The following is an 11,874-nucleotide window of genomic DNA, read 5'->3' on the forward strand; positions in this document are numbered from 1 at the left end:
TTACGAATGTGATTGCACTTTAGTTTACATATTTAAATCTTCAGATATTAAGATTTGAATGAGACAAAATAACATGCTTTTTCTCTCAAATATATTGCTATAATCATTTGTTTCAGATGTACTGTAATTATTTTCTGTATAAAAATTAATTTGGTGTTCAAAAAGTATTTTTTCAAACTTGAGTCTTGAAAAAGAGGGGGTCGTCTTATAATCAGGGCCGTCTTATATTCGGGCCAATACGGTAATGGCTGTAACTATAGACGCTCTGTCTGCAATCCTACACTACAGTACGAGGTAACATCCCTCCATCCATTTTCTGAACCGCTTTATCCACACAAGTCCAGTCTCATCCATATTAAAAGTTTGCTGGGGAAGACATTCCTCTGCCTTGATGAGATTTTCAAACTCAGCTTTAAACTTTTCGGCAGCTTCCTTGTTTGAACTGGCTGCCTCTCCATGACGAATCACTTTTTTTCCTCAACTTTTCAAACCATCCTCTGCTTGCTTTAAAATCAAACAATTCAGGAGCAATGCTAGGATCCTTTTCTTAATCAAATCTCCATACAATTGTCTTGTTTTGCCACAAATCGTATCTTGGCTAAGACTGTCCCCTGCTAGCTGTTTCCCATTTATGAAAATAAGCAAACGTTTCTCCACTTCCTCTAATATTTGTGGCCTTTGTTCACTCAACACATGAGATCCTTTAGCCACATGACTGACTTTATGATGGTCTTTCTTTTTTAGGATGCTGCTGATTTCGGCATGCCGAACTCCTTAGCCAACACACACATGCACACCTGATTCGTATTTCACTATCAAATCTTTCTTAAATTCAATAATTTTGCACACTCTTTTCCTCTTTTTTAAGCAGCTTTACTACTTCCACTTGCTTTCTTTGGTGCCATGCACAAATAACAGTCCAATTTGCACCAATCTCAACAAACATGTCTGTTTTTTTTTTAAATCTTCATTGAACACGTCTGCTCACAATGGACGCTCTTTTTTAAAAAATCTTTGAACACGTCTGCTCACAATGGACGCTCTCTTTTTTAAAAAAAAATCTCTATTGAACACGTCTGCTCACAACGGAAGCGTCACTTCCCCATGTAAGAAAGTCGAGAGAAGTCGAGTGGCGCATTCAAGTGCACTCAGTTTGGTCGAGAACCGAATTTCGGTCGTAATCCGAGTCATAAAAAAAAATCGAAATTTTTGGTTGAAAACCGATTTGGTCGAGAACAGAGAAGTTTGAAAACTGAGGTTCGACTGTGTGTATATCGACTGTGTGTGTGTGTGTGTGTGTGTGTGTGTATATATATATATATATACCGTATTTTCCGCACTATTGGGCGCACCAAAAAGTATTCCAATTCCTTAAAAGCTCACCGAGCGCCTTAAAATCCGGTGCGTCTTTTGTATGGTCATTACGGTAATACATCGACTCCAAGATGGCTCCTTCCTGGAGACATGCTTCCAATGTTATAACTTGCTGTTGGTTCAGTGAACTGTGTCGCTGCTTTATTGCGTAAGTATGTGTTGCAGCTCCGAAAAAAGGAGAGCTGTGGTGTTAATTTTTTAAAACAGTCTCAACAAATACAGGTACGTCTTTGTCTATCTCCGTGCTTTCTTCCGTTCGACTTGAGAGGCGTTCAAGACGTAAACTAACGATTACTTCAATGAAACTACAAAAATTGAAAATAATAATTCAAAACTGAAAAGCAAGTGAGGATATAACAAAATACATTCAATCCCCCCCCCCTACAGAATTTATATTGTGATTTCATCATTTGTGAATACACAACAAAGGAATAAATAACTACTACTGACATCTGATCGTAGTAGTCATGGTGCCATGATCAAGGAAATGCCAATGCGTTTTTCGGAGGCGGTCATGAACATTGTGAGACTATTAAAGTTTTTTTATTTATTTTTTTTTATTTTATCTTATCTGATTGTACTCTTGGAGCTACGATAAAGGAAATGCCATTGGGTTTTTCGGAGGCGATCATGAACGCCTCTCGAGTTGACCGAAGAAAAGAAGGGAAGGAGACACAAAGACACACCTGAGTTTGTTGAAAAAATGAGAGCTATGGTTATGGTTTTATTATTTTTTTAAACGCAGACTTTATTAATAGTTTTCACAGTCTCAGCAAGTACAGGTATTGTACGTCTTTGTCCGTCTCCGTGCTTTCTTCCGTTGCACTCGAGAGGCGTTCATGGCCGCCTACGAAAAAAGTAAATTAATTCTTACTTCAATGAAACCATGAAGAAAATCAAGTGAGGAAATCACAAAATAAATTCTGTAGGAGGGATACAGAATTTATTTTGTGATTTCTTCGCTTGATCTTCTGTTTTGATGCATTATTTTCAATTTTCATAGTTTCATTTTCATTGAAGTACAGTAATAGTTAATTTACATTTTCAGAGGCGGTCATGAACGCCTCTCAAGTTGAATGGAAGGAGCGTAGCACCATCTAGTGGACGCATTGTAGATTGCGCCTTTTGGTGCGAAGCATCTAATATATGAAAAAAATTTACAAAATATCCATTCATTGAAGGTGCGCCTCATAATCCAGTGCGTCTTTTCGGGCGGAAAATATGGTATATATATCTATATATAGATATCTATATATCTATATATAGATATATATCTTTATATATATATAGATATATATCAGTGGCGGACCCTCAGGGCCAGCAAGGCCTTCTCTGCTGGCCTAAACATTCTCAGAAAAGTACATTTACTTTTATGAGAATAACATTAATTTGTTATTTTATTTTCATAATAATGTAAAGGTAGTGCAGAGCTGACACAATTAGAACAGGATAGCTCACATATTCAAATTCACAAGCACTACTTCAGGGCTGGAAGGTCCCAGCACAATAGACCCAAGCAAACCAACTGAGGTCGCCAGCCAAATCACGATTGATTAGGCTTGTATCCATGCAAGGCTGCATTTTATACAACGCGACCACTTTCAATCCTATACACTCAAAACCCCTCATTCCCTTTTGTGTATGAATGCCCTCATCAATAGGCCTCATTAATAGGTTAAAACTTGGCACTCTTCACGACAAGTAATGTCATGATTTGTTTATATTCTGCTTCTCGTCACTGTTTATTCCTCACCCTGAAAATTATATGAACAAGTGTCAGAACTGTTTAATGTGGAACACAGTTTTTCACAGGCATTGTGTAGGAGGATCACTTTCACACAAAGCTAATTCTGCAGCAACTGTGTTTGACATAACTGCTTTCTGAAGTTTTATAATTATTGCTGACATTTGCATGGCTTAAATAATTCAGATTTTTTTTTAAACCCACCCTACAATCAGAATGTGCGCATACTGTCCGTCAGCGGTCCCCAACCTTTTTTGCCCGCGGACCGGTTTAATGTCAGACAACATTTTCGGGACCGGCCTTCAAGGCCGGATAAATACAACAAAGTAATATGACCTGCATGAAAACTGTGGTGTTTCTAACCATAATAATAAACACAAACATATCTGTCCTATGGTAACGTTTAAACGTGCCTTCAAATTAAGGTACATCGCAAATACAAAGTGCATGAAAAATACGACTCACCATTATTATGCAGAGTGGGCTTGGTGCATGGGAATCTCCCATTGAGATAAATCCGTATTTTAAGTAGGACTCCAAACAGTGTCTATTAAATGTAGCCTTCTTTTTTTGGAAGTCGGAGGCTCCCCTTCTGTCTCCTGGCTGGGCCTTTCCCCTTCCCAAAGAAACTTTCCAAAGACATTTGTTTTTTACTCATTTTGCGAGCTGCGGGGTTTCATTTTAGCGGTAACCTATCAGGTGACCGCGTCAACAGTGACATACTGTAGACGAATGTAACAGAGAATCCAGCAATTTTTCAAAACAAAACATCTTTCCGATTCAAAAATAAATAAAACGAAAGTAATGTAAGTTTGTATTCTTTCTGCATGGCCCGGTACCAAATGACCCACGGACCGCTACGGGCCCACGGCCCCAGGGTTGGGGACTTTGCTGTACTTTACATAAGTGTTTTCACACTATAGCAAATCAAAGGAGTAAATCCACCAAAAGTAGGAGTCCATCCAACAGCTGCTCGCAAATCAGAGGTAGAGGAGAGCTCCTCTTGTCTAGTATTAGGGTGGTGACAAATCCATGCACCCGATATACTGTATATCGTGTAGGTATTAGACATGCAGAGATGAAAGGGGACTTTCCTGAAAATTCCGGAAAATATTTTGATATATAGAAAATGATTTAACTGACGACTATTGTGCATATGTCAGCTTGCCTGTCGACCTGTTTGCGACATTGCGCTGGGGCCGTACCTGGCCGATCACGCATGAATTAGTTGACACAAAACGTTTACATACTCGACATTGTAAATCTGCCTTTTGTGTGCACACGTGCAGCCTTTGTGGCTTCCGTTCTTGCCGAAATTTCAAAATCTCCGAAATATGGCGAGGCCATGAGAATGCGAGGGGAGGGGTGTTACTGTTCCTAGTGTTCGTGCCTCAACATGGCTACGCTCGTGAAAACAAAACAACGAACTCAACGCGTGTTCGTTCAATGTTGTCAACAAATATGCGGATTGATTTCAGGCAATTTTTCCTCAATTTTCCAGAGAAATTTCATGAACATTTGAAAATCTGGAATTCCGGGAAAATCCGGAGGACTTTCATCTCCACAATACTACAGCGAAAGAGGATCCAAGTCAGCCAAAAAAAATTACCTGTATCTTCACTGCCGGAAACATCACTCATGTCATCATCAGTGTCTAAGTTGGTACTGTTACCACCTCCATCATCTTCATTAGTGGATCTCGTTGCTCCAGCTGAATGTGGCACCTCTCCATCTGTCAAAGTTGACATTTACACCATGTAAATATGGACGGAAGACATTAACTCTTGCTCCTAGTGTAAGTGTCATCAGTAAGGCAACCCGAATGACACAATTAAACACCCGTCATTTGGAAACCGTGCCCTGGTTTCGTTACTTTGGAGCTACACCTAGAATGGCGGGGGTTTCTCATGTTCGCAAGCCAGACTCAAGCTGAAATCATTCGCATTGCATCTAACGACTCTACTACGGATTGTCACCGAGAGCCTCCATTACAAGCTATGAACAGAAATTGTACGTAGCGGAGAAGGCTCAGGTAGACCAAGCGGGAGAAGACACTGTTTCGGGAGAGAAATAAGAGACTAGGTTGATGAGCCTCTGGTGAATAAAGAGCAGGCATTCTGTTGAGTTCGATGTATGCCACTAACACGATTATTTGTTTGGAACTATTTTGTGTGGAAGGTGACCGTGTTCCGTGTCCATATAAATAATGGGGGTGGAGCTTCTCTGTGTTCGTCTGACAGCGACGGTGCGCTGAGGCACGTCGAGAGTTCAGCGGTGCAGTGGTAGCGACCTAGCGTCCGCACCGAAAATAAAACGTCTCCAGTGTTGTCATCAAACCAAGTGTAGTCATCCGAAATGATGTCCACACAAAACCATAGAGAGACTTCCGCGCAAGAAGGACCAACAGAATCAACATAGCCTGACTGCTGTGTTCAAAGCAAACTTGAGAAAAACGAAGTATGCAACCATGGTTTAAATCCACTATAGGCTGAGTACTAGTTTACCTTAGATGTGCACTTTGTAATGTTATATTGCTCTGTTTTGATTCCATAAGAAGAGCTGTGAAAGCAGCTGTTGTGTGACAAAATATTTTTTTCACTGTTGTTGATGGACAGTCATGTTGCGTGAGAGATTATGTGTGAATAACTGCTCCCAGTGAAAAATGTTCATGTAAAATTGAAAATCGAAATTGTTATTTCAGTAAATATTTGCATTTTGCACATAGAAAACTGATTCATGATTCCATGTTGATGAGAGCATTAAAATGGGGAAAAATAGGACAAAAAATATAAAAGGAAATTCAGAAACGATAAAAAATGTGCGAGTAATCATGATTAATTTTTAGTTAATTTGAGTTAATTATGAGAGTTGCGTTTTTAATTAGATTAAATATTTTAATCGTTTGACAGCTCTAATATATATATTTATATATATATTACAGTGAACGAAAAGTGCTCCATTTTGGATCACTGTCATTGCGACAACGACCATTGCAGGAAAGTTACTTCATCGAGGTCGTGATTTAACGTAAGTGCATATTGTTAAGCTAAAGTTAATTTCAGCACTTTTAATTTTTGTTGTTATTTTTTTAATAATATAAAAAGGTCATTTTGACAAGGTTCATCACATCACACGGAGCATATTCAAGCAAAATGAAAATGGTGTCTACTAGTAAGCATTGTGATTTTCCAAAGTGCCTGTGATTATCAACAAGGACATGATTTATGACCCTTAAGAAAAAAAAAAAAAACAGCTGACACAATGACAGCTGCACAAAAGCCTGCAAGCAGATGTCGCCGCTGATCATGTCACGTGGTTACAAGGCCGGGGGATTTCAACACCACTTCGATTTTTCCGGGGTTAACTTCACACCTGTGAGAAAAGATGTTCTTTGACACATTCAACCAGAACTGCAGTTTTAAGGTGCGAGGGATCAATGGTTTGTCAACCATATATAAAAAAAAAAAACAAACAGAAAAAAATATGACAGTACAAATGGCCTGTGTGGAATTACCCTTTTCACAGCTGAAACCACACATTGACAGCTGTATGTCTGAAAAAACTTTTTCTTGAAACAAATTCTCATCGTTCAATGCTACTATTACTTTTATTTGTCAATCAATCGTAAAAAGGTATTCTTATTGTAATTCTTAAAGGAAAGGACGTGCAAGTGTGTCGCGTTCGAGCCAAGTCAACTTGTGAAACAAACAGTGCAGCTCGGCCTCTGGCAAGCAAATGCCATAGGCAGCAATACGCTTTTGGCAGTCCATCAAACTTTTTAACACGCTTTCGATGGAGCCAAAGCAAAAACAAGTGCCTCATTATTAAAAAAAGAAAAAAATCTAAAATATATGTTTAAAAAACAACAACAACCAACATTGTGTTCTCTTGGGATTATTCAGCTTTCATTCATCTGAATCTACACAAAACGTAGTAAAAATATTTAGCAACTGATTAAATTCCCCTCAATCAGCTATTGTTCAAAAAAAAAAAATCATAATAGTCTAATAATCTCGATTATTTTTAATCGATACTTTGGATAACTCAAAGAAAAAAAACACCATAATCTGATTTTAGAAATGTAAAGGTGATGCGAGTCAAGATAAATCTCATAGGAAATTCAGATTTTCTGTTTTAGTGTTTGAGCTCTGGCAACTGAAGACTCCGCAGAGACGTCTTTAGCCAGCAAACTCGGTGGAAATGAATCAACGGCACCATCTGCTTGTTGCAGCCAAGTCGTGCATTCCATTTCCACTTTGCTGCGTACTAACTGGCCACAATTTTCTTCTGGATCACTTAACTCGTTCGGTGCCGGCCATTTTCAGACCCGTCCTGATCCTACCATGGGATTGTTTACGTTTCTTGCTCTACCTGACGCACCGGGCTGCAGTACTGTTTTTTTGGGGCACTTTGGATAGCCGAACAGTACATTTGGACAACGCTGTGAGTTTCCGAATGGTCTGAGTCTAAGTCAAGCTGTCACGAACGGTGGTGGTGGAGTACCCCAAAAAGCAGGCAGGAGGAAGGAGCATGGTGAACTTGACAAATTGTATTAACAAACACTGAGAAACCTAAATCCAGAACATAGACCTGAAGACAGCAAGAATCCAAGGTAACAAACAAAAACCCACGGCAGAAGCAAAAAATTAACAGGAACAGAATCACCAACAGAAAACAATGACAGCAATAGTGACAACAACAATGACCCGACACTGAGTGGTCGGGCATCAAGTCTTTTAAAGTGACAACTAATGACACAATGACCAACAGGTGTGCATCTGCAGGCGGAGCCCTACAGTGCCACCTGTTGGTCACAAACAGAGCGCTCCGAGCCTATTTCTGAATGCGCTCACGATGAGGGAACGGGGATTTTGGCTGCTATTCGCTGTAACGCTCGTGGTCTTGGTTTTTGTAAAACACATTTCCCCTCAAAATAAATGAACAAATCAAGAAATAAAATCGCAAGACAACCCGCAAAAGAGCGAGGTAAATCCGCAATAGTTGAAGTTATGGTCGCAAATGAAAACCTTGCAAGAGACTGAAGCCACAGTAACCGAACTGCAAAGTAGCGAGGGAACACTTTTGGTCAACACATCAAAGCCGGTTTCAATACGCTTCTTTTTCCAGCCTTCTTGAGATTTCAGTTCACTGTTTGAGTTGTGCCTATGACCACACACACACGTTCCAAAAGTTTTACGTTCTTTCTTTGAGTCGTCGGCAGACGTCCGGTCTTTTCAGCCAAAGTGTTTGGAGAGTAGGTGGCTGAGTGGACCTTTATGTGGAAATGTTTGTGGAAACCTTAAGCGCTTGATGATGACCCAACATGAAACTAGCAGTGAACGATCGAAAACATTCCGGCCCAATAAGTTCAGGTCGTCACTCTATGGTCATTACGAGATGTCACCGCTGATGACTAGCCCACCCTCCACACATCAATGTTGCTACTTACTTTCACTTACAAACGGGGAAATCCCTGCCCTCTGTCAGTGACGCAAAGCCATCAAACACAGCCACCGTTTACATTTGCTTTAGCACGAATGGAGATCAGAGACAATCGGATCTTTCCCTAATCTGCTTTTTTTGAAGATTATAAAAATCAATGGATGTATTTAATCGTGTAGTTCAACTTCAAACACAATCACGTGCGCGAAAGTGATGAAAACATGACCTAACAACTCTTCCAATACAACGTTCACTTCAGTGGCACCTTGTTCTTTAATGTAAATGTACACTATTCTTCTCAAAAGATTAGTGTACATAATTTCTTTTTTACTCTTGGCTTCATTTGTGTAAAATTGCATTTTTTTTTGTATTAAACCCACTTTATTGTCAAAAAAAAATTATCTTGTACGACTAGATTATTCTTGCAAGATCAGACTTTTTTTTGTATTACCACTATTGTTTCAGAAGGTTTGCCGTTTGTCATGTAATAGATACGATTGATGATGACATTGTTTTTTCTTGTAATACTCCACCTCTGTTCTCATAAAGTTAACTTTTCTGCTTTTTTTATGGCATTCTTGTAAAATTACGACTTTTTTGCATTATAACTTTCTTCTTGGAAAATTGCAACATTATGACTTTCCACTTGTAAAACTACAACTTTATTCTCGTCGGATTCCAACTTTTTTCCTTTGTCCATTGCCACTTTAGTCTCATGAGATTACGACTTCACTTGATTTATTACATCTTTATCCTAAACTGTTAATTCTTATTATTTATTCTTACTTAAGTCTGCTAAATTTACAATATATTTCTTTTATTATAACTGTTCTCTTAGGACTATACTTGTGTTATGATTCAATTCTCGGAGAGTTATGACTTCTTGGAATATTAGGATTTTCTTGGAATAAAATTGCTCTCTTGGATTATTTTAACTTGACTTTCATCAGATTACGATTTATTTTCTTGTACTATTACTCGTCTCAAAAGATGACAATTTTCTCTTTCACCATTACAACTTTATTCTGAGTTTTTCTCTTCATTCTCATATAATTATTACTTTTTTCCACTTGCATTATGACCAATTTATTCTTGCAAGAATATCTTGATTTTTTTTTCCGCCTCTGCATCATTGCAGCTGTAGTCTCATTTTCCCTGTTCAGTAAGTGGTGTGTGATTAATAAGAAAAAGTTTGTACATCACAAACTAAGGACAACCAACCTACTTTCACACGACGTTACAAGAGGGAGGCCACATGGGGGATTTTTTTCCTTGTATAAGTTTCATGACAAAAAATCCCAAGACTATATAGGAAAAAAAAGACAAAAAAAATGTATGCATTTGGCTGATACCTATTCAGCCCACCCTTTCCAGCCCTGCAGCTATATAAATTAAACTCAAACCAGGGGGGCCCATGACACAACCCCAACTGCCTTTCACCTCTACGCATCCTTCAAGGCCACCATGGAGAACATCCTGATGACTTTCTTTTGGATTTGCGTCATCTCCGCAAACGTTCTGGCAAATTCTCTGCCTTTGAGTGACTCCAAGATTCCCTTGATGCGCAAACACGTCAAATGCGTGAGTCTTGTTACCCGTGTGCTCTTCAGATCAAGTATGACCTATTAATGATGACATTTATTTCTGTCCACACAGCCTTCCAACTCGACTTTCTATGCTCCCACAAACATAAAGGTAATGTTAGATTCTTGGGAATTATGAAGTCATGTCAAGCATATGTGAATGTGTGCATTGTCTGTGATGCTGGGAGTGATAACAAGGTCACGTTGGGTTCTACCCCTGTATCAAAGTGTCTAATTTAGCAGAGTTTTTGTCTACACCGCACTCGAGGTCGTCTAGTACAGGAAGTGAGCACGGCGGGTGTTCACACCTCACCACCAAAAGGAAGCTTAAAATCATCTTTTCTCCCTCACACGCACACGCAGAGACTCTGCATGACGACCGCACTGGACTGCTGTTTGAAAGAACTCGACGGAAAAATCCGAAAGGAGTGCGATGACCCTCACGAATACGTCGACGATGCTGTGGAGTACCTAAACGTAACAATTGACGAGTGGAAGGACAGTCATGTGAGTATTACCCTGCGCATTTATCACTGTGATAAAAATGACAATGGTGCTGAAATGTGCTTGTTTTCCCATTCTTGATAGCCACTGACTAACTCCAGTCAGTGTGCATGCAAGCGCTGGCCTAAAACACATTTGAGCCACTTTCTCGACAAAATGGAGTCGCTGCTTCAGCTTCTGAACAACGAAGCCTCCTTTTAAGTCACCTACGGCCACCTCTGTAGACGGGAAGTGCAGTGACACAGAGGATCAACTCCAGCTCTCACAAAGCAGCCAATTTTCTTGATGAAATTCCAAAGTTTTGACTGACTTACCGTATTTGATAGATTTTTTTTTCTACTCTATTTTCGCCATATAACTGTACTATTAAGATATGACTGCTTTGACTGCTGGTTTATTTCAAATCAAGGATGAAACTAGAGTGCCTTTTTCACTCCCTGGAATAAAATGCCATCATTTTGCCCAGGGGAGGCGGGGTTGAAGTATCGTGTCGATGTCAATTTTACAACTTGGGAGGTTATACCAGACTTGATTCTATGTGAAAGAGACATGTACACTTCTGTAAAAAGAGCCGTATTTATATATTTATTGATATTTAAAACTCTGGTTGGTTGTGTGTATTTGAACCTACACCTTAATAAATGCAATCTCAAAAGAAGTTGTGTTGAAATTATTGGAATGAGGATTTGAAAGAATTTGAAATCAAAGAGAGATGTAAAGACGACTGTTCCTTCTACACACACACACACACACACACACACACACACACACACACACAAGTGTCTAAGAAATCAATGTGGGAGAAAGTACTGACGTGTCGCTCCTGTAGGAGGAGGAACGCTGTCGCCATAAAGAGTAGATCCACTCGTCAGGCTGCCCACCTGAACCAAGATGGAAAGTGCAGTCATAGCGACATTAATGTCAAGTCATTGTGGGATTCGGTACATTCCCACGGTCACCTTATGTAGGCCTACAAGTCTCTATGACGACAGACTTCTGATCTCCTAAATGACATTTACAAGGAATGATTTGCACAGGGAAGGAAAAAGTCACAGATTATAACAAGAATATGACATCAATCCTTCTGCATGGCGTCTTGGTGTAAGTGCTGCAAATTCTGAGGCCAAAGCTTTCATGTGTTTACATTGTGTAACCACAAAAAATAAATAAAAAATTAATGCGCATCCTGTTTGTCTGCAAACCTGTGAGTAGCACCCCTCCACCACA

General features: G+C 39.4%; 1 long non-coding RNA gene across 1 annotated transcript; it reads left to right on the top strand.

Annotated features, from left to right (window-relative positions):
* Positions 1 to 9,955: 9,955 nt before the first annotated feature.
* On the top strand, positions 9,956 to 11,302 carry LOC109529046 (uncharacterized). The gene is made up of 2 exons (XR_002170768.1): positions 9,956 to 10,650; positions 10,732 to 11,302. It is a non-coding gene; the product is annotated as an uncharacterized LOC109529046 (long non-coding RNA).
* Positions 11,303 to 11,874: the final 572 nt, after the last annotated feature.

Source organism: Hippocampus comes, unplaced genomic scaffold, assembly GCF_001891065.2.
Source record: "Hippocampus comes isolate QL1 unplaced genomic scaffold, H_comes_QL1_v1.1 scaffold129, whole genome shotgun sequence".
Classification (NCBI taxonomy): Eukaryota; Metazoa; Chordata; class Actinopteri; order Syngnathiformes; family Syngnathidae; genus Hippocampus; species Hippocampus comes.